Source organism: Pseudorca crassidens, chromosome 11, assembly GCF_039906515.1.
Source record: "Pseudorca crassidens isolate mPseCra1 chromosome 11, mPseCra1.hap1, whole genome shotgun sequence".
Taxonomy (NCBI): domain Eukaryota; kingdom Metazoa; phylum Chordata; class Mammalia; order Artiodactyla; family Delphinidae; genus Pseudorca; species Pseudorca crassidens.
In genome coordinates this window covers 58,437,173-58,460,717 of record NC_090306.1, presented here as the reverse complement: position 1 = coordinate 58,460,717, position 23,545 = coordinate 58,437,173, and the positions used below count along the sequence as shown (strand labels likewise).

The following is a 23,545-nucleotide window of genomic DNA, read 5'->3' as shown; positions in this document are numbered from 1 at the left end:
ATGGGCAGATTAAATAAGAATATATATTATCTATAAAAGCCTTAAGTGTTAGTCATTAACATTATCAATTAGATGCAGAGTAGCCATTATTTATTTATTTTGGTGTTCCCTATTTGGTCTAGAAATGTTTGTTGAATAAAAGAATGACTATCTAAAGACTAATAATTCATTTCCAGCAAAGGAAAGAAATACTTAGATTTTTAAAAGACCACTAACAAGTTACTTTTTTAGGTAAATTGCCATTTAAGTTCATCAGTTATTGACAGATGTCATGAGTTCCAATGGAATTCTTGACATTAAAAAAAAATGAGGGGGACTTCCCTGGTGGCAAAGTGGTTAAGAATCTGCTTGCTAATGCAGGGGACACGGGTTCAAGTCCTAGTCCAGGAAGATTCTCACATGCCGCAGAGCAACTAAGCCCGTGCGCCACCACTGCTGAGCCTGCACTCCAGAGCCCGCGAGACACAACTACTGAGCCAGTACCAAAGCCTGTGCGCCTAAAGCCGGTGCTCCACAACAAGTGAAGCCACCGCAATGAGAAGCCCGCGCTCTGCAACAAAGAGTAGCCCCCGCTAGCCACAACTAGAGGAAGACTGAGTGCAGCAACGAAGACCCAATGCAGCCAAAAATAATAAAATAAATAAATAAATAAAAATAATAAAAAAGAGAAGACTTAAAAAAAAAAAATGAGGGGACTTCCCTGGAGTTCCAGTGGTTAAGACTCCGCACTTCCACTGCAGGGGGCATGGGTGTGATCCCTGGTTGGGGAACAAAGATCCAGCATGCCACGCAGCGTGGCCAAAAAAATAAAGAAAGAAAAAAAAGAAAAGGAAAAGGGGGGAGAGGGGAGGAGAAGAAAGAACGTTTGAGATGCTTTGGGCATATATCTTTAAAAAAATTTTTTTTTAATATTAGTTTCTTATATTTGCCCTGTAGGAATTGTAATTTCAGTAGAAAAGAAAATGCTCTGGGCTTCCCTGGTGGTGCAGTGGTTGGGAGTCTGCCTGCCAGTGCGGGGGGGACACGGGTTTGAGCCCTGGTCCGGGAGGATCCCACATGCGGCGGAGCAGCTGATCCTGTGCGCCACAACTACTGAGCCTGCGCTCTGGAGCTTGTGTGCCGCAGCTGCTGAAGCCTGGTGCCTAGAGCCCGTGCTCCGCAACAGGAGAGGCCACGGCGATGAGAGGCCTGCGCACCGCAATGGAAGAGTGGCCCCCACTCACTGCAGCTAGGGAGAGCCTGCACACAGCAATGAAGACCCAAAGCAGCCAGGAATATAAAAAAAAAAAAAAAAAAAAAAAAAGCTCTACAGCACAAATAGTATTAAAACCAACAACTTTTGGGTTCCAGAGACACCTACTCTCAACCCCATAATCTGACTTATTTATTATTATTTTTAATCTGACTTATTCTTTAAATCAGTCTCATTAATAAATGTAAAAAATAGGTTATAATAAGAAACAATACTTAAAAAGTGATCAGCGACATTTCATAGTTCCTTTCCATTAAAATTCTCCAAATAGCTACAGTCAAATTAAAATTCTTCCAAAACATTGGTAACTAGCAATTTTCCTATCCTCAAGTTGTTCAGCTACGACCTCCCCCCTTTCATCCCCCCCAGTTTGAAATTCTGTGATCTTAAATTATAAATAAAGGGCTAAGTAAAAACACTTAACTACTGGTTCCTGAAGTCAAGTGACACTACTCCCACTAAGCACTTTCTGGGGAGATGATACTTGATTTCTCCTTTCCGCCTCCAACTCCCGAAGTAGTATTTTAGCAGCTAAAGAGGATTACTGTGCTCTCTTCTCACTCCTAAATAAAATTAACTAATTCAAACATTAAAAGAAACTGGACTAATCTTTTGGACACAATGACAGTGTTCAAAACTTCTGAGCAGATTAAAAAATTATTTTTTGGAGGAAAAATTAAGAGGTCCAAACATTACCTCACACCCTCTTTTAAAAATGTTTCCAATCTTACTAACTTAAATTCTGCCAAGAAAGGTCTTCTCTGTGAACTAGATTTCTAAATCTAGTCGAGCATAGAATTTGTAGACTGTCAAACTGTTTTACAGCATTTTCTCTATTCTGACCATATTTATAACACCTCACAGAGGAATAAAATTCTTCCTTTACCCTTTTCATGGACTAATGTTGCCAGTAAATGAAGCTTATTCTAACATATACTATGACATGCAATTTAAAGTCATGTTTCCAGTTTTATTACTGGACTTTTCACTGTAGTTACCTTTCGAAGTTCAGTACTTGATCACATCTCTGAGAGAATATATTAACTACAGCATAAAAATTTATCACTAATCTAACAACTGCAGAAAAACCATATAAAGAAATCTTAATAGATTTCTCAGTCAACAATACATGAGCAACGTAGTTAAGTGACAAAAAAAACAGAGATCCCAAAAATGTTTCAAAATCAGGCAAGAAGAAATAACGGGGGCTCAAGATCACCATATTAGTTTCTATCAGATCCCTCCAAACAGGTTGGATTTGGAGGGATCTGACAGATTCCTCTCCCCTGCTCCCCAGGTCCTTGGACATGTCCTAAAAATTAACCTGTCAGTTTTTTTCCTCTGTCAGATCTAGCTGTAAATTCTATAGGCATACATAACTCAAAATCTGCTGTGTCTTCTGAACTGAATTTAGGTAACCCAAGTATGGACATTAACTTTATTATTTGCTATATATCTTAGAATCTGATACACACACACACATACTCACTCACTCACACGGAGGCCTTAGTTAACTGTATTTTAAATTGAAAAAACAAACAAACAAACGGTAAAATAGGAAAATATAACAACAGTTAAGAGCACAGGGCTTCCCTGGTGGCGCAGTGGTTAAGAGTCCGCCTGCCAACGCAGGGGACATGGGTTCGAGCCCTGGTCTGGGAAGATCCCACATGCTGCGGAGCAACTAAGCCTGTGTGCCACAATTACTGAGCCCTCATGCCACAACTACTGAAGCCCGTACGTCTAGAGCCCATGCTCCGCAACGAGAAGCCACCACAATGAGAAGCCTGCGCAGTGCAACGAAGAGTAGCCCCCGCTCGCTGCAACTAGAGAAAGCCAGCACGCAGCAACAAAGATCCAACACAGCCAAAAATAAATAAATTAATTAAAAAAAAAAAAAGCATAGACTTTAGATCTGATTTCCTGGATTAGAATGCCAGTTCTAACACATATTAGCTAAGTGACCTTGGTCATGATATTTTAACCTCTCTGTGCCTCATTTCCTCATCTGAAAATGGGAAAAAACAGTACTTCTTAAAATTAAAAAAATTTCAAATAAAATAAATTATTCCATGCAAAATGCTTAACACAAAATAAGCAGTCAGTAAATGGTACTTGAAAATTTTTTTATCCTATCTAGCTGTCTACAGTGCTTAAAACTTGAAGCACCTATAAGACTTCAAAAGCATACTATAGTATACTACAGAAAATTGTATACCCTAAGGAGTTGTCATTTGTCTCTCTTCTCCACCCCATTACCAAGTCTGATCCATTCTACCCTGATGTTTCTGAAATCAATTCCATTCTCTCCACTCCATTACCTCATAAGAACTCTCATTTCTCATGTGGAAAAAAGGGGGATACAGGATGCAAATATGAAGGGAAAACGTTAATTTATTATACACTTGAATGTCCATGAACAGATTAGAGATGTTAGTTTTAACTGTGAAGACAAAGAGGTAGGGCATTCCAGAAATCTGAGAAAAAACAAATATGACAGCTATATTTCGGTGGCTTTTACATCCCAGAAGATGCTTTGTAAGTATGGAACTTTAAAATGTTTATAGTGTTTGTACTGTGTTAGCTCGCAATCAAGTCAATTTTACAGAACAAAATGCTATGGGTGCAGAGAAGAGAACTGTCTGACTGTAAGGATATATCAGGCAAGGTTTCACTAAGTGGATATTTAAGCCAGACCAGTGGATATTTTAAGGGAATAGGGAGGTTCACTGAGAGATAAGGGCATTCCAGGAAAAAGGACTAGCATGAGAGAATTCATTACATCATGAGTACATGGGGAAGGGGGTTAGGTACAAGAGGAAGGGGAGCCTTGACCTGCATTCTATAAGAAACAGAAACAAAGTTTGCAAGTTGGGAAATGATATGAACATATCTGTGTTTTAGAAAGAATACAGAAGCAGCGTATTAGTTTCCTGAACTCTGGGAATTCAGTAGGAGTTTAATGCAGGTAAGAGATGGTGACCTAAGTCAGTGTAGTGGCAGAAGGAATAAAGAGAAAGGATATTTGAGAAATTTCTAAGTCAGACTCAAGAGAACATGAGGACAGACAACACTGGGTGAGGAAAGGAAGATGAGATGCAGCATGATCAAAAAGATGGATAGTGACACCATTAAAACAGATAGGGAGCCTAAGAGGAACACACTTGGTTTAGTAGGTATCTTTTATCTTTTGGAATAGGTCTCAAAGACAATGGAGGAAAAACTGACAACAGTATGGACATGGCAGTAGCATCTTTTATTCTCAAAGTGATTAGAAAGAAGATGCTCAATGCCTGTGTTCAAAAGGCTTCAGGTATAGAACGGACACTGATTTGTTTAGGAAGATTATAAATGTACCATGTGTAATTTGTTTCACTCAATATTTCTGGTGTATTAATTTGAAATATACAATTTATTTAGATGATTACAAATCTCAATTTAAGGTTTTATAATTTTAGTTGTAAGCCTTTATCTTTGATGGAGTCTTTTGCCAGTTTATGAGAAAAAGGAATATGAACAGAAAAAATTAGCACTGTACAAAACCAAAAATCTTTCTAGGCTTAATGAGCTTCTCAGTGTAAAATACTCAGTGACTAGCTTGTATTGTATGTACAATAAACCATAACATATAAAAATCACTTGCCTAGACTGTGTCTTTGGACTTGGTCCTTCGTCCTTTTCCTCTTTATCTTAAGCCTTCTGTAAACAGGGCAGAAGTAAGCACCTTACATCTTATTTCTGATTTCTCTAGGAATAAATAGATACTACGGCTATGGTGACACCATTGCTAGTGTTTACTCAACATTCTTTTAAGGTCTAGTCTAAAAATAAAATGTATCTATTAAAAATCAACAAAAACTACTACAAGCAAAGAAATGCAGATTTCCTCCTTCTCTTGTGAAAAGGACACCATTCTTTTTTGACTTTAATCTAAATGTTCCCATTTTCTTGTCTTCTCAAGTCTTTTCATCACCCAAATCCGACCTTTACATTTCTATACAGGAATATAATGTTGGATACACTTGCTTTAAAGGCTCAAGTAATTTTTCTACAACAATGTCCATGATATAAGCTGGCAAGTCTCACAAGGTGGCAAAAAGAACCATAAAAAGCTAAAATAACAGAAGGACTCTATTCACATTCTTAAAACAAGAAAAATAATGAAAGGATAACAACCAAGCACACCATCCCAGAAGAGCCTATTTTAGCCAATAGATTAATCAAATTAAGGACATCTTTTTGGTATAAGTAACAATATTTTTAATGGCTCCTTTGCATCAATACTACCAGGCACAGTGCATGTCTCAGAATAGTTTATGTCCCACAATGGCTCAACTGCTGACCAAATTTGTAAGGATTTTTAGTAGCCACTTTAAGTTATATACCTGCTATTAGAGAGATCTCAGCCATGGTGTTCTCTGATTTACATAACATGAACACATACAAAAGCTAACTGCAGCACAGGAATGACTAGGCACACACTACCCTAGATGTTTCCTTACAAACACCGTCTCTGTTAATCTGTGATCAAAGCTTAAACCGCTTTAAGAGGAAAATTTCAAGCTGCCTAGGACTTTGCTATATCTAATAAAGTACATTTAAATAAAGCATTAATCATCCGACAGATGATACAATTTTTAGTTAAGAAATTTAGTAGCACCACCTTCTGATAAGGACACCATGATGTCATACACAAATATATTCCTAAATAATTAATCAAATGCACTTCTGTATTTTCATTTGAATATTAAAGAACATCTATCCAAAATAAATAATATTCAGAAACTTAAGAAATAAAAGCCCAAGTGTCCCAACACCCCTTTCCCACTAAGCCAACTGTCTAGTTACCAGGCATTTATTAAACTGTGCTAACACAGTGATAAGCAAAAAAAATAGCCACATCAAAGTGAAATCAGGGTGACCAATAGTCCTGATTTTAGCACTCAGTCTTATGTCCCAAGAAATCCTCAGTCCTGAGAAAAACAAGGTGGCTGGTCGTCTTTTGTGGAATACATATTGATAGGAATTTGCTTCCTCTCATGTTTCATAATTTTAAAGATGTGGAACTGTGAAGGCTTAGAAAACATCTTGCAGGGACTTCCCTGGTGGCGCAGGAGTTAAGACTCCACGCTCCCAGTGCGGGGGGACCCAGGGTTCGATCCCTGGCCACGGAACTAGATCCCACATGCATGCCGCAACTAAGAGCTCGCATGCCACACCTAAGGAACCCGCCTGCCACAACTAAGGAGCCTGCCTGCCACAACTAAGACCCAGCACAACCAAATAAATAAATAAAAACATCTTCCCGGCAATCAATAAAAAAAAAAAATCTTGCAAATGTACAAGCTTATTTTTTTTCACAATGTGATCATACTCTTCTCTGAAATAAAACATGGACACTAAAAACCAAACTGTGTACATCACTTAGTATAAGAGCAAAGTTTGAGTGTGTATGGTAACAAACAATATTTGTATGGCCTTTACAATTTACAATGTATTTTGACACGACTTTTCTCATTTGGATAAAAATTCAAGGAATCTGTCATGAAGGAACACTGTCCCTTAATTAGAAAAGTATAGCTTTCATAGAATTAGTATCTGAATATGCATTAAGTGCAAGTGATCACAAGGGTTACAAAGATGAACGAAACATACTTGCTCTCAAGAAGCTTACAATTTTGTAAGAAAGGTGAGACAAAAATCATGGAAAATATCATGAGAAAAACAAAAATACTATGGAAATTCAGAAAAAGGTCGGCAGCAAAATGTAGGAATATGATTAGACTACAGTAGAAAGCACGGTCTGAGTGGACCTCAAGGTACAAAGGGACAGGAAAAAAAATTAGCAAGAGAGTCTACAGTTAAGATAATGAAGATCTCTGAGTATTAGTCAAGAGATTTGACTCATTTTGTAATCAACAGTACTGGATATTTTGAAGAAAAACATACCAATATTGAGAAAAACTAAAGCTACTTTTTTTTAAAAAATTAATTTTATTTATTTATTTTTGCTGTGTTGGGTCTTCGTTTCTGTGCGAGGGCTTTCTCCAGTTGTGGCAAGTGGGGGCCACTCTTCATTGCGGTGCGCGGGCCTCTCACTATCGTGGCCTCTCTTGTTGCGGAGCACAGGCTCCAGACGCGCAGGCTCAGTAGTTGTGGCTCACGGGCCTAGTTGCTCCGCGGCATGTGGGATCCTCCCAGACCAGGGCTCAAACCCATGTCCCCTGCATTAGCAGGCAGATTCTCAACCACTGCGCCACCAGGGAAGCCCTAAAGCTACTTTTTAAATAAAAGGAGTTCTAACAGAAATCTGGACAATACATCTAGAAAAGTTAAGCATTTTATTAAATATGATTAATATGTGGCCTACTTTTAAAATGCATGGATTGATTTGCAAGAAAAACCTGTAACAAAATGAAAACCAAAATTAAGAGGTCAGAAACAATATGCTGCATAGAGGAAAGAAGTTGCAAGGGACTGGCAGAAGATAGTTAAGACAACTGGTAATTTCAGTTTTATCCCACAACGCCGTACGAACACTAAGTACCTACTATGTTCAGGCAGTACAGATACTAGATCCACACATCTTAAGCCTCCCCCTTTTAATAACAGGATGTTCACTTTGATACCACAGCATCTGATATTTAAAGCATACTGAGATTACTTTTAGTTAACACCACGACCACAGAACATGGCACTTAGGGTATTTGCCTAAGATCTCACTTGTACTGACAAATGAGGCAGATGTATGGGCCAGGCCATATTTTTCCTCAAAAAGCCCCTTTGGATATGCCTAAAGCATAAAAAATACTCAGTTAAGGCTTAAATAGTTCATGGCCAGAGATCTATGTATAATGTTAATTGCTGCATAACCAACACTTAACACAGTGCCTGGAATACAGAAGGCAATTATTTGTTGAATGAATCAAAACCAGTTTCTTGCCCTAGAGCAGGGGTTGGCTAATTCCAGCCCACAGGCTAAACTTCACCATGTCTGTTTTTCGTAAATAATGTTTTGTTGGAACACAGCCATACAACTGCGTACTGTCTATGGTTACTCCTACTAACACAGCAGAGTTGAGTGGTTGTGACAGAATACGTGGTCCACAAAGCCTAAGATATTTATTAACCGGCCCTTTACAGAAAGTGTGCTGATATGCCCTGGAAGAGATAAGGATAGATCTTGTCCATTAATTCACTGGTGGCAAATGGGTTTTAGCTCAAACAGCAACTCAAAATATTAATGGCTACCTGGAGTGCAGTGTTAATAATGATTCTGGACTCAAAGGGAAAGAGTTCTCAGTTATCAATGTCTACTATGGTTTAGGGAAAGGAGAAACAGGACTGTAACTAAAAAACATTTGAAAATTTCTGCTGTAGAATATTTCACATAGCTAACATGTTGTCTGATAGTTTTACAAAGATGAATTAGTTAGCTGCAAAATAATACGCAAAAACCTCTACAACAACAACAAAAACCTTGAAAGGAATCACTGAGGATGGTCCACCTGAATGCTTAAGACTGTCTATCAAAAACAATTTTGGTTCTGGCATAGTTGATGTTGCTCTATTTTATAACATTCAACAGGCACCTTATACACTTAGTCAACAGATTCAGCTGTCAAGGCCATTTGTGAGGATGATAAAAAACAGTGTTATTAGGGGAACCTAATGTAAGACCCCAACATATCCCAAAACTCCATCAAGCTTTACAGATAAAACTGAGAAGGGCATCTTGGGTAAAGCACTGAATTTTTACATTTGGAGCTAAATCTGATCTATTAAATCTGCTCACTTTGATTTTGGAAGTAGTTAACATAATAAACAGCTTAAGATTAAAGCATTCATGCCACTAGGGCTCTGCAAAGTTTCCTTTCAGACTTGTTTCAGAAAAATCCTTTGTGTCTTGGTCCTATGTTAAGTACTTGCACCCTAGCTACCAAGAGAGGCTGAAAAACCTACCATTTTCATTTTCTATAAAGCAAGGTTATACATCAAGACTCATTTAGGTCTGTATCTATTCAGACACTGATGAGTCTCTCTAAAGATAAATGTAAACACACACATCTGTATGTCCATATAATAAGACATTTTTCATCAGATATTATGTTTCTATTAGATGTAGCCTGGCCCATATGGGCCACACCCTGGCATGATAGGAAGTTAAGGAGCCAGGCATAGGGTATTTGAGGAGGTGGCAAAACAAAATCACTGATGGGAATGGTGGGAGGCGATGTCTCAAGGTCAGATCAAATTTAAATCTGAAGACCCAGAAGCCTGGGAGAAATTAAAGTGACATTAGAGCAGTGGTTTCTGTGATTATTGTAGGGAGTGGGAGTGCGTGTGTGTGTGTGTGTAAGTTTTAAAAAGCACCTCTGGAAGACTCTTAACACCTCCCTTCCTCCTTAAGACCCTAAGACCTATATCCTAGCAAAGAAAGATCAGGCTCTATCAGAGCTCATATTATTAGTCTTCTTTGATTCCAAGTAAGTGTCCCCTAATTTAGCACAGAAAAGGAAGGTCTCTGTGTTCCTCAGGTCTCCAGAAATCAGTATTTTAAATAATCCTCAGTCATTTAAATAATCCACTCTTAACATCTTAGCTTCCACATGTCACAGAAAAAAAGGACACCACCACTGCAAAGGGTTAAGAAGGTTAACCAGATGTTTTACTCTGTTCCTAGTGAAGCCACATTTTCTCCAAGTCTCCTGAATTTGTGATTCCAGAATGTAACACTTACACCGAAGGTGCTCAATAATGTTTGCTGAATAGGTTGCAGAATGAGATGATTACATCAACCACAGAGATATCCCCATTAGTTAGGGAAAATATGTGCTTTCATGCATTTTAAGAAATCAAAGTGAGGCTCTTTACTACCAGCAGACAGACCAGAATTCAAGTTAAGGCTAAGGACTCCAGAACAAACCACACCCACTTTTATGACTGGAAGAATGCCACAAATATTTCTTTTAACATAGATACTCAGATTTTATAATACACCACCCTCCACAAGGATGGGGGAACATTTTTTAAACAATTTTACAGTCTATTTCAACACAAGGTTGAATTCAGAAATAAACAGAATTAGTCTTTCATGAGAGAAGGAACAAATGACTACAATTTTTTTATTTCATTTTACTGTTACCTTCCTAAGATTAAGACAAAGCTTAATATGACTGCCCCCAAATGCATTTGAAGCCGTAATAAGAATGCCATAATTTCAGATTGTGGGTTTATAATCTGCATTGCATTCTAAATGAAATTTCAAGACCAGGACATTCCTAATGGAAAATCCCCTAGTAAATGTGCCACAAGTTCAGAGGAGAATAATTAACCAACTAACAAAAAACAGTGGAAGCACAGGTACTTCTCATAGTTTTCTCTAATAATTTTAACATCTTAATCTAAGCAGCAGTTTATGCTAGTTAATGCCCACACTGGCTTGTGCAGCTAGCTGTCTTATAAAGTTGTTTTAGACTAATGTAACAGTTCTTCCTTTTATACTCTAGCCTCTTCAGTTTATTCAAAGAGGCATTTAGTACCCAGTATAATAAAGACCACTTAGAAAAATAAAAGGCACGCCACACTTTGTAAGCCATAAATAATGCTTACATTTGGCTTTTCCATATATTATTCCACTTACTTGCATAATTATTAGGTCAGTAAGCACTTTTATTTTTTATAAAGCAGTTTTGAAACATGCCTATCTTGGCAATTCTATAAGATACAAGTCAATATACAAAAATAGCACACACATGTTTTCATTCTTGGACATTAATATACACCAAATGAATGGATAAAGACAATGAGGACTGAATCTGGGTGTTAATTAGGTTGCAAGAATAAGGAGAGCAGTGGGGAAAACACAGAAAGCTAGCAGGCACTTCTTATAATCAATCCTGAGTTTCAAAGTAGCATCTTCAGATATTTACTTCTTTCCTTGTCAATACCAAGTGATTCCATCAAGGATGTTAAAACAGATTACATTAGTCCTACAGTATTCCTATTCTAACCTTCTCTTGTGCTCTTACCTCACAATTATATGTATTATGTAATGCTTACAAATCTATCAATTGGGACACAAACTGCAGGGTTTAAGACTTTAAAAACTGATAAAGAAGAAATCGCATCTAAAATATGAGCTCTCAAGCATTACACTTTTTTTTTAACATTTACTATTTTCCAGGCACCTATATACACTGATGAATTTCCACTACTTCCAAACATTTAACCGGACTCTAAGGAATTAGGTGGTTCTCCCATACCTGTAAAGACTCATCACTCTCAGTAGTGCCTTCCACCCTCAGCCTGTGTCAAAAATTCCTTGGCAGAAACTGTTTCTAAGCTAATTGCCTCAAACTAACATTTTCAGACCTTGATGTCCTCCCCAAAGACACAAAGTAATAAAGAGTAAAGCCTTTCCAACTATTTCAGACCCACTTCTCACAGAAATTCTGAAATCAGAAAATCTCTGAAATCTGCAAGTTTAATTTAGCGGCAAAACCTGACCCAACATAAATTTTTTTCACAGCAAAACTTCACCCAAGCACTGATGTGCGGCTATTTAGTTTTTATTTATCCCATTAAGTGTAACTATTCATATTTCACTTTAGAAATATTAAGTGCTTGATTACTCTTACTAATATGCAAAATAAATCTTTCCAAAAAGTTCTGAATTCCAAAACACCTGGCACCAAGGGTTATATAGGTAAGGTATTACAGACCTATAATCCATTTCACAAACATCTACTAGAGCAAAATACTCTCTTAAACATACTCTGCACTTTTCAATTTCTAAATTGTTGTCTACTCTGATTCACTGTTAGTCTAAAACTTACGTACCCTTTTAATATCATGTACAGATCCCACCTCATTTTTTTTTAAATTAATTAATTTATTTATTTATTTTGGGCTGTGTTGGGTCTTCGTTTCTGTGCGAGGGCTTTCTCTAGTTGTGGCAAGCGGGGGCCACTCTTCATCACGGTGCGCGGGCCTCTCACTATTGGGGCCTCTCTTGCTGTGGAGCACAGGTTCCAGATGCGCAGGCTCAGTAGTTGTGGCTCACAGGCCCAGTTGCTCCGTGGCATATGGGATCCTCCCAGACCAGGGCTCGAACCCGTGTCCCCTGCATTAGCAGGCACACTCTCAACCACTGCGCCACCAGGGAAGCCCCCACCTCATTTTTAATGTCTTCTTGGACTACGAAAGCCTAAAGGTTTTCACTTCTTCCTTTGATTCTATAAGCACTCATCTATATCACTCATTTGGGTATTATTATTATTTTGAACTATTTACATTTCATGATGATTAAACTTTCATGTCTTTGTTAAGAACCTTTTGTGCATAATTACTCAATTTAATCATAACATACAGCAACTGAGATCAACCAGATCCAATTATAGGCAGTCAGATGAACGACTCCTCAAAAGACAGATGCCCTAAGTAATGAGGGATTATAGTTGGAAATAAATGTAACACTTAAAAAAATTAGTGTAAGAAGTAGCCTATGATGGGAATTAATAAGGACAAACCACTGAACTCTTCATGTATTCTTTCAATTAAAATAAAACAAATTTGAGCACTTACTATGTGTGCCAATTACCATTTGAGACTGTGTTGGAAAAGTGACATGGTGTTTCTTCTCTCTTGAAACATTTTCGAGGGGAAGAGAGGATAGATGAATAAATAAATATAATTATTTGGTAAGAACTGTGAAGGTAATAAAGAGGGGATAGTCCTTTATATAAGGTGATCAGGAAAAACTTCTCTGCAGATGAGACATCTGAACTGACATGTAAGGTTCAGACTAAGGCAGAACTGCGGACAGCTGAAGAAAGAGCATGACAGACAGAAAGCAGTTGTAAGCACCAAAAACTCAAAAGGTGGTAAAGGGCTGGTGGGGTCAAGATCAGAAAGAAGTCCAGTATGGCTGGAGCTTAGTGAGCAATGGAAAGAAGATAAAGTTGTGAAGTAAGCAAGAACTGGACCTGGTTTTTATTTTAAGCCACTGGGGTAGGAAATTGGGACTGGAGGGTATTACATGATCTGGTTTACATTTTTAAAGGATGACTTTGTCTTCTGGGTGAAGACTGAGGAATGACAACAAGTTAGAAAGTTCCTGTAGGAGTCCAGGCAAAGATGACTGCGGCTTTAACAAGGGTGATATCACAGCAACACAGGATTTTAGAGCTCAAAAATACCTTAACTGTTAATCAAACTTTGTCTACATAAAGATAAGTTCTAAGAGAGGAGTTAACTTGTTCTAGGCTTCATGGCCTGTGCCAGAGGGAACTGAAGCCTAGATCACGCAGGTCAAAGTTACCACTACTAAACCATGCTACTTAAACAGGGTAGAATCAAACTACTCAAAACTAGCACATCACGACTTCCCTAGCGGTCCAGTGGTTAAGAATTTGCCTCTAATGCAGGGGGTGCAGATTCGATCCCTGGTGGGGGAGCTAAGATCCCACATGCCTCGGGGCCAAAAAAGCAAAACATAAAACAGAAGCAATATTGTAACAAATTCAATAAAGACTTTAAAAGTGGTCCACATCAAAAAATAAATACAGCATATTCTAAAACAAACAAACAAACAAAAAAGCAAAACTAGCACATCATTTCTCAGTTTAGCCCTCATGCTCAATGGAATCAGTTAAAACTTATGAGAAAAAGTGAAATAAGTTAAGTGTCCAATCCGAGCACCTGAAGGTTCAGAGAAAAGTGCATAAGGGCCTGTTGGGAGTAAAAAGAGCAAAAGTACTCTCAACTCACACTGCATAATTATGAAACTTCTACTCTAATACCATAATCTCTAACTGATAGAAAATATCAATTTATCCTCTACATAGGACCCACTGGTGGACAAGACGTATCAATCACTAAAGCACCGTAAGTGCTTTTCAAAGTGGAGTTTATCATTTTTGCTCAACCAGAACTCTAAAGTGAATAGCAGTAACAGCAGCCCTGCTCATTAGAAAGAGAACCTCTTAATCACCATCTTCACTCTCTTCTGTTCTACTTCCTGCCCTTCCACCTCTTCACTATTATCACCATCATCACTTTCATGGAAACAATAGAAAACTTTTATAAATGCTCTTCCGTCCTTAAAAGCTTGCAAATCCTGTATTCTCTTTGTTCAACGAAGATCAAGTAAGGTGACAAGGCTCTTGGAGGAAAAAAAAACTTAAGTATAAAAAACCTAAAATACAGGGAATTTCAAACATTTTTCAGCTAGCAACTTAAACTATATAAGCAATAGTGAGTGGCAACTTTGTGACTAATTTGGATGTCCAGGACATAAAATATGATCTCAGTATGTTCCCTAATTCAGAACAGCTGACCAGTTAATTATTTAATATAGGGAGAACTAAAGCTTCCTATTAAATGAACGCCCCCTACTGTGGGATTAGCTCACGGGGGGGGGGGGGGGGGGGGGGCAGGAATTCTATAGGGCTTATTCCCTGAAGCTATCCTGAAGCTAGTTTTTTACACTTATTTCTTCCCTAAACCACTCCGAATCTTTCTCTTTCTCTGATGCCAACCCTGTTCTTACAAACAGTGGTGTTCAGACTCAATACTCTCTTTGTTCACACCCATTTTATTATTCCTAGGGAAATAACTGGCACTAAATTTCCAAGAAACTGGGTGCAAACTACAACTACAAACTACAAACTACAACTTATGTATCTTACTTCTTTCATAACCTGAAACTTGTTACTTGAACCAAATGCAGGTTGTCCTAAAAATCCTTTAAAATTTGGAATGGTCCTAAGACATGACTTTTATGAAAAGAGTTGTTTAACAAGGATTGCTACAATTATTCTTAAATAAACATGAAAAAGAAAAAACTTTCTCCCAGAAGGTAAAAACATTCTCATTTGTTTTGGAAAAGTATCTAGACAACATCAAATTCTCAGGTCAAGGACATCAAATTCTCAGGTCAAGGACACATGATTAAACTAGAAGTGGGAAAAAGTACATAGCTTTACTACATGAAAGCTACTACATATCCTAAAATTGTGAAAGTCAACTATTAAAAATCTGTTTAGGGTTATGTCAAAACTTGAACATATAAGCAACCTATCTATGGTTGAGTAATCAGACGTACAAAACAAGTATTAAAACCAAAAATTGACTTAAAAAATAACAATTACCTAATCTCCTACTGCAATCCAAAGTTGAATGGGGGGAATTCCCTGGCGGTCCAGTAGTTAGAATTTGGTGCTTTCACTGCCAGGGCCTGGGTTCAATCCCTGGTTGGGGAACTAAGATCCCACAAGCCGCGCAGCGCAGCAAGTTGAATGGACTGCTCAATGGAAAAAACTGCAAAGAAATTAAACTTAAAATGATTATATATTAATGAGATTCTAAGATAAAGCACATGAAAACACTGCCTCACATTTATCTATGGTTCCTATTCTTCTCTACTCCTCCAACAAAAATATGTTCAATATACTGCAAAGCATGGAAAAATGAGTAATACACACAAAAAAGTAAATAATAACCAGACATTTGGGAATATTTTAATGGCCTTTCAGATAAATGTGGATATTCTCCTTTGATACTATACCAAAACTCAATTGGCTGAAATATATTGGAATGGGTAACCTTATCAATAAACTCTACATTCACATTAAGACCCACTGGTCTTGGGGGCTTCCCTGGTGGTGAAGTGGTTAAGAATCCACCTGCCAGTGCAGGGGACACAAGGTCGAGTCCTGGTCCGGGAAGATCCCACATGCCGCAGAGCCACTAAGCCCATGTGCCACAACTACTGAAGCCCACGCGCCTACTAGAGCCTCTGCTCTGCAACAAGAGAGAAGCCACCACAATGGGAAGCTCATGCACCGCAATGAAGAGGAGCCCCCACTTGCCGCAACTAAAGAAAGCCCGTGCACAGCAACGGAGACCCAACGCAGCCAAAAATAAATTAATTAAAAAAAAATGATCCATTGGTCTAGCTAGATCTTTGTTTCTTATCCTTGCGTGATCTTATAATATCATGCACTGGTGACTTGGAAAATATTGGCTTACAGAGTCATGTGGATCTTCAAATATTGACATATTTCATTATACATTATTTTAAAAATCATGTCCATTAACATCACCAATATCATCGGAAAAATCTTCCAAAATTCTAATTTTCCCTTGAAAACTAGAACTTTATCATTGCCCGTAAATACTGTCAATCTTTTCCTTTTAAAGATCCAGGTTCGCTTCTTGAGAAAATGTCAGTCTAATACCCAAGTCTGAAAAACTTCTTCAGTTTGTCAAGCATTCTTTCAAGTAAAAATGGTGTTCATGAAAAAAGTGGCTAATTCAGCTTGCAACTCAAAAATCACACAAATGCTTTCCCTAGAGGCAACCATATTTCAGTATGACAGCAGAAAAAGCGTTTTAAGCATACTTCCTATTTTGTCACAGTACATTAAAATGATATGTACAAAGTTGAGATCTGATAATTTTTTTTTTACTTCTTCATCAAGTGCATTTAGACTTTTTTTTAAACTGTGAGTGCATGGCACTGAAGGATATGTACCATGACTGCTAATACAGGGAGGTACTCTCACCTGATTTGTTCTTAGATGTCAAAAGTTTTACCCACTTTTGCTTTTGTACATTGGTATAGATGTCAACACAGAGAAAAGGCAAAGGACATCTCAGTATTATTGTAAACAGTTCTGTACTTGTAGACTCCCTCAAAATGTCTAGGCAATCCCCAGGATTCCTTGAACCATACTTTAAAAACCACTGAGCTACACAATTTATCTGGTCACAATCACAATTATTCTTCCTTACTTCTCATTCATACCTTAATAGGAATCTTAAAAATTAAGCAATCTAATCAACTTCAATTGGCACTAGCGATGCTACAGGTGAACAGAAGCTTTATACGTCATCTTTCCCACTGAGGAAGCAAAGAGGTTCGGAAAGCTTACAAACTTTGCCTAAAAACTCACTGCACTGGTATGATTACAAGCAATACTTATTTTCTTCATTATACTTTTCTGTATTCAAAACACTTTAGTGCAAAATCTCAAGTTCAACAATTTCAAGAGCAGAATAACAGATGCACATGTTTATATACCTCATTACTATCCCTTGTTATTATCTGTACAGTACAGAATTCAAAGTTCCTGAGGAATTCCCAAGTTTTGCTATAGTTACTGAGGAGCTTAATGATAACTTATAAATCTTAGAAGCAGCAGCTATAACTATGTTAGCATAATGTAATCTCACTGCAATCTAACAACACGTAGCTAACAGTTGGATGCGATATGCACACCACTTTGACACCTACAAACTATTAATTAAACAAAAAGAGCTTATATTTATAGTCTTCATTCCCAGTAACTAAGAACTTTTAGAAACTCCCCCCCCCTTTTTATAGAATACAGTGACTTGAAAAATATATTCTAATAAGAAGGATAAATTATAGAAAACTCAGATAATTAGAATTTTGCATAACATTTTCCATTTCCTTTCTAGAAGCTTTTGCCAAAAACTGTTATTAAATGGACAAACAGATTTTCTTTCATCTTTGTGCCCTTCCCACAAGGCAAAGAGGAGGAAAGCAACAGGTAAAGGTGATCCACCAATGGGGCAATTAGTTCACTGTATATTTTCAAAATAAAGTTACTTAACAAAATGCTAAGTTTTAAATAGAGGAGAGAAAACTATTTAATTAAAAGTACATATTTACTGAAATAAATATTCAAGGCAACTACTGAAAAACTCAGCAAGAAGCTCCATGATGTAGCAAAAGTGATGATTCCAAGAAGTCAATAACTGAAAATGTTCAAAATTACGTATAACTACTTTTTTTTAAAATTTTTTTTTATTTTTTTTTTTACGTATAACTACTTTTAATGGATGCTCTCTTCCTTTAACATCTTTAGTCTGCCTGTACAACAGTTAAAAACATTCTATCCCCACCACTGGAAAAGATTACCTAGCAAGTTATCTCATGGGATCAGAATCCAGCTTAAATTTAAAATGTCTCACTGAAATAAATAAATACATACATACATACGCACACACATACAACTACAAAATTACAAAACAGCATAACTACAAGAGTTAAGCGTTAGGAACCAGCCCAATATAAAATTCAAAATCAGAACGTTAGATAATTATTCTGTATAGTTAGACTAAGATTAATTTAAAAGTGAACACATTTCTAGTACCTGAGCACCTCATATATAATTTTAAGTGTGGTAATACTCCAGAATATTGTTCTGTATAGTAAAAACCAAATGGAAATTCTGCAATCTATGTTGTAATTTTTTATTTTTTATTTTTTGGCCGCCGTGCGGCTTGTGGGATCTTAGTTCTCTGACCAGGGATTGAACCCTCGGCCCTCTGCGGTGAAAGTGTGGAGTCCTAACCACTGGACCACCAGGGAATTCCCCAAATATTCATTTCTTTCTTTTGTAAGTTTTAAGGTTCCTTGGAAACTGTTTACAAATTTTGATCCACTATTGATGCAAAGAAAAATTCTTCATAAATCGCTACTGAAATAATAATCAGTTGCTGTTGTAGCCTTAATTTGACTAACATTGGGAATAAACACACCAGTGTTAGGAAGTATGGAGAAGTGGTATTTCTTTTTGTTAGTGGTGTATTTTAAGAAGTGATTTTAATTTTTTGAAGGCAGCACAAAAGTTCCTGATAGTCTTTCTTCTCTAAAATACAAATTCTATGACTAAAGGGATTGGTCTTAGAATCCAGTGATCAACTACGTTCAAACAAAGTACAAGAGATTATACAGCAAGCCAGTCTTTACTGCAAATAGATAAATTCATCCTATTCCTTGCACCTAATGCTTCCATTGTGTTCATAACATTTCCAAAGGACTAATAAATGAAAAGACTTAAGTTTTCAAATGGTAATTAGTACCTTTAAGTACTATTGCAAAATATCTTAACACTGAAAAACATCAGGCTTTCAGCACAAGGGTAAGCCACAGTACAGACCTCCTGCTTGCTGAAAAATCTATCCAGTGTTAACAATGAATCATTGCATCAGCCAAAATATCTGTTTCTTAACTTTTTCTAAAAGAAATCCAATTTGAAAAGGGTAACTGTAAAAACTTCAGCCTAATCTCTGACTCTAAGGGTCTCAAAAATTATAGGAGGGGGAAGAAAAATCAAGGCATAAATTTAGTCACAACCCTATATGGTCTTACAGAGTTTAAGATCAATCTTCATCAAGATTTTCTATAGACTGAACATGTGACATTACTGCCATAATACAAAAGACAGCTTTTGAATATTCAGTTCATAAATACTAAACTATTCCTGGTGCCAGTCAAATCTAAACACTAAAGATCAATACCCACCCCTTCTTTACCAATACATAACACAGAAACACATTATTTTGAGCCTTTGGGAAAATGACGACCCATGCATACCAGTAAGACCTTAATATTCAATAATAAAACTCCCTACTTACATTTTTGGAAGAAAAATAAACGACACCTTTGCAAAATCAGTCAAATCCTATTTGTATGAGATCCAGTTTCCCTATTTAATTTCACTGCCTTAATAAATATTGATCAAATACCTACAACAGAAGTCAAAGAAAACTGAACATGGACAGTTTCTCATTCAAATCTTAGACTTTATATTTAAAACAACATGTATAATTAGTTACTATGTTATCAATCTCTGCATAGGTCTTCTACCAATCTTGAATTATATTGGAAGATACACCTGTAAGATCCTACTGTACATGGATCAAAGTTTTTTATGAATTCCCTATCACACCTCGCTAGACCCTCCTTACATGGTGGCTCCTTACCATGGGGGCTCACTTTCCCTTTACACAGCTAAGAGAAAATACTGAAATTCCACAGTAAAGGACTGTTTTGAGGATAAAATCGAAATCAATTTGTAAACTTAAAATGGTTCCAAAACCAATGTGGAAATGTTTCTTTTTGAAGGAAGACAAAGTTCTCTTCAAATATCATCTCTTTAAATGTTTATTACAGTTAATCCCTAAATCTAAGTGCTAAACACTTACTATGTGCACAGGCAAGGTTCTAGTAACTAAGATACAGTAGAAAATAAAATGGACCAAGTCCCTACCCTCATGGTGTTTACATTTAACAAACTGGTATTGTCTCTGTGCAAAGAACACATCCTGTCCATGGAGTCTATAATTTAGTGGGATAAGAAAAAACACATATAATGATAACAGGAGGTAGGAAGTGACGCTTGTCATAGAAAGGAAGAGAGATGACTTTCATAGGGTGGGGGAGGGTGGGAAGGGGCAGAAAGAGCAATCATTTTCATGAACCCATACCAAAGTTTAAAATTAAGCCAGTTTATTATTGGGTTCTTCAGTTGTATTACCATACTTGGCACATTAAAACCAAACTGGATACACGTGTTTCAAAGACTTACTTTCCGGCTTCTTCAGATAAGGGAGCTTCACAATTTATTATGAATGACAAAAAGAAAATGCAAGTGAAACTACTTTCCCGTAGTGCAGAGATCAAAAGCATGGATGGGCTCAAATAAGACTATCATTCAGGGCTCTGTGTCCTTAAAGTTAATTCACCATTCTGATATCAACTTCCTCTCTTAAAACCTGGTAATGAAACTACCCAAATGATTCTACACTGTTTGACTAACGTACTCACCTTTTTTGGGGTATGATGGGACGACCATTCTCTGTAAAATGTAATTCACTATAAAAATGTCATATATTTCCCTCCAGGTTCTCTATTATGGTACGTTACTGTCCTACAAGTCAGCAGGACCACTGACTAGTTATCTTATCTTTTCCAGGCCTCAGTTTCCTCCTCCGTAAAATCAGAGGGTGGGACTGGATGATCTAAATAGCCCTTTCCGGCCCTTAAAAAGTCCCATGACTCCATATGACTCAAACACAATTCAAGGGTCAGCTTTTAGGAGTAATACCAGCCTTAAGTTAAATGAACGTCTACCCTTTTTATGTTACTTCTTGCTAAGCTAAGGTTTTGTTGAACAAGTCCAAATAGCATTCTAATTACAAAAAAGAGGGTTAAAAAATGAATTTACGAGTTGGAAGCTTTAAGTTTTATAAGCATGATAAATTATATTTTAGATATTTATATATTAGATGCTGTGCTACTAGCAAAACAAAAATCCAATCAGGTTGAATTAATTTTAAAATATTAAAATCACAATCTTCATTTAGCGTCAACTTTCTACCCCGTTAAAAATGTGATTTCCCGTTACTGTAACACAGAACTGCTTATGTTCACACAAGAGCTGCAGGGCAAAAATGTTGTTCTGAACTAATAAAAGGGGGTGGGGGATCAGGAGAAGGGGAAGAAAATCGTCTGCTTAAACTCAGCAAGGATGATCTTTTCTCCAAAAGCCATCAGGTTTTTTTCTTTTTTCCACAAGAAATATTCGGATGGCCCGATTCACTGGGGGTAGTTTTAAATAAGATTCACGGCGCTGACAGTCAACGTTAGGATTACACACATCGAGATGGCGAAAAAGAGAAGACAAACTTCCTGGATTTTCTCTCCCTCTGTAAGAGAAAGAGATTTCCTCTTGCTGACGAAGGGAAAGGCCCCTTTAACAGTTTTTCTCTACGCGGTGGCCGCTGCCAGACTAGGTGGGGCTCCCTCCGCTGCCTTCCTCCTGCCACTTCCCGCAACAAATGGAGCAAACCAGCCCCGTTTCAGGCAAACTTTTTCCCTGTCAGGCTCGAGCCCGCAGGACGCCGGGGAGTGGTTTCCCCCGAACGCTCCTCGCCCCAGCTCGGGACTGGGGGAAGCTGGGTCTCCTCAAAGGATAACTTTCTGGTTTCCGTTCTAACTTCCACTCACACCCGGGAGGAAAAGAGGCGGCCGGCGAGGGGGCTCCGGGGCAGGGGGGACGAGTCTTACGGGGAGCCGGCGGGGGACCGCGGGCAGCGGGAGAGGCTGCGGCGGCCGCGGGCAGGAGGGAGCAGGCGGGTGGGGGTGGGGGGGTCCTCGGGCTCTCACTTCCTCCGCCATATTTCAGACATTTGACCCCTTCCGCAAAGCGCGCTGTTCCCCCGCGGCGGCGGCGGCTCATGCCCGCCGGCCTGGGAGGCAGCGCACTCGCCGGCCGGGCCCGAGCCCTCGCACCACCTGCCGCGCTCTGAGGCCGCCGTCGCCGCCGCCCCGGCCCCCTGACCGCCGCGCGCGCGCCCCTCCCGGCCCGCGCCGCACCCCACCCGCTCCCCTCTGCCGGCGCCCGGCCCCCGCCCCGCGCGGCCACCGCCGCCGCTCCCCTCAGCGGCCACGCACGCACTCTGCAAACCTCTCACGCTGTCACCGGGTCCCCGCAGCCAGCGTCGCTTCGCGCTCCCTCCGGGTCGCTGCTACCGGCGCCACGGCGGTCCTGCCGCTACCGCCGCCGCCGCCGCTCCGGCTGGCTTACACGCCTGACTCTGGGCGAGGTTTGGCGGTGTCGCCTTGACGTCAAGCGTTCAGCCTCGCTCTCGCTTCCGCCCGCGGGCGGGGCGCGCGGGTGCGCGGCCGGGAAGGGGCGGGGCCTAGGGGAGGGGCGAGGGGAGCCGAGGGGCGGGGCCTTCCGCGTCCCCGCAGCGCAAACCGGGAGCGCGCGGCACTCTTCGTGGCGTTTCACCCGCGGTGTTTTTCTCTCCCTCTTACTGCCTCTTCGGCCTTCCCTCGGCTTCCCAAATCCTAGCGGGTTACAACGGTGCGAAGAGCTTAAAAACCGTACGAATTCAAAAGGTGCCTTTCATGCAAACTGTAATTCAGTCACCAACGCCACCAAACATTTGGTGCTCCCGTACTCCTTTGTGCTGGGGAAAGTGGCTGGAGAAGTAACAGCGCTCAATTTCCACACCTAGAGCTCCCGTGAGGGTGCCTTGAATAGGGCACAGTCTTTTTCATTCTTGAAGTGGTTTCTCGTGAATTGTCAAGCGTCTTCACCCAGGACAACTCTTTGCAAATTATCCTGTCAAACTCAGTTAACTAATCCAAGATTCCAAACAACTTTGTACCTAAATCAACTATTTATATGAGTAAAATAAATCGCACATTTAAATGCGTGACTAGAGTACTTTAAAGGGTTACCCATAGGTGGTCTATGATGTAACTACTGGGCAACAGAAATGACTTTCTGTTCCAAATGCCTTGTTTCAAAAAGGGTGGGAACTTAACAGTGGAATTTACCATTATTAGAGAAAAGACTAAAATACGACTACCCTTTATACAAGATATTAGCTTTTTTATGAAAACTGGGTTTTGATGGGCAAAAATATTCAAAGAGAGAGCAAAAATATTCAAAGATGGGCAAA

The 23,545-nt window shown here is 38.8% G+C and overlaps 1 protein-coding gene across 3 annotated transcripts in view; it reads right to left on the bottom strand.

Annotated features, from left to right (window-relative positions):
* The window catches only part of RAP1B (RAP1B, member of RAS oncogene family), a 46,800-nt gene extending 24,103 nt beyond the window's left edge, over nucleotides 1-22,697 (bottom strand). Inside the window, exons 1-2 of one of the 3 annotated variants that reach the window (XM_067697269.1) lie at nucleotides 22,540-22,691; nucleotides 15,406-15,574 (exon numbers count right to left, since the gene is read on the bottom strand). The gene's annotated coding sequence lies outside the window, so the exon portion shown is untranslated. Of the gene's footprint in view, nucleotides 1-15,405; nucleotides 15,575-22,530 lie in introns of all 3 variants that reach the window. The other 2 variants (XM_067697267.1, XM_067697268.1) reach the window with 2 other exon arrangements.
* Between the last annotated feature and the right edge of the window lie 848 nt (nucleotides 22,698-23,545).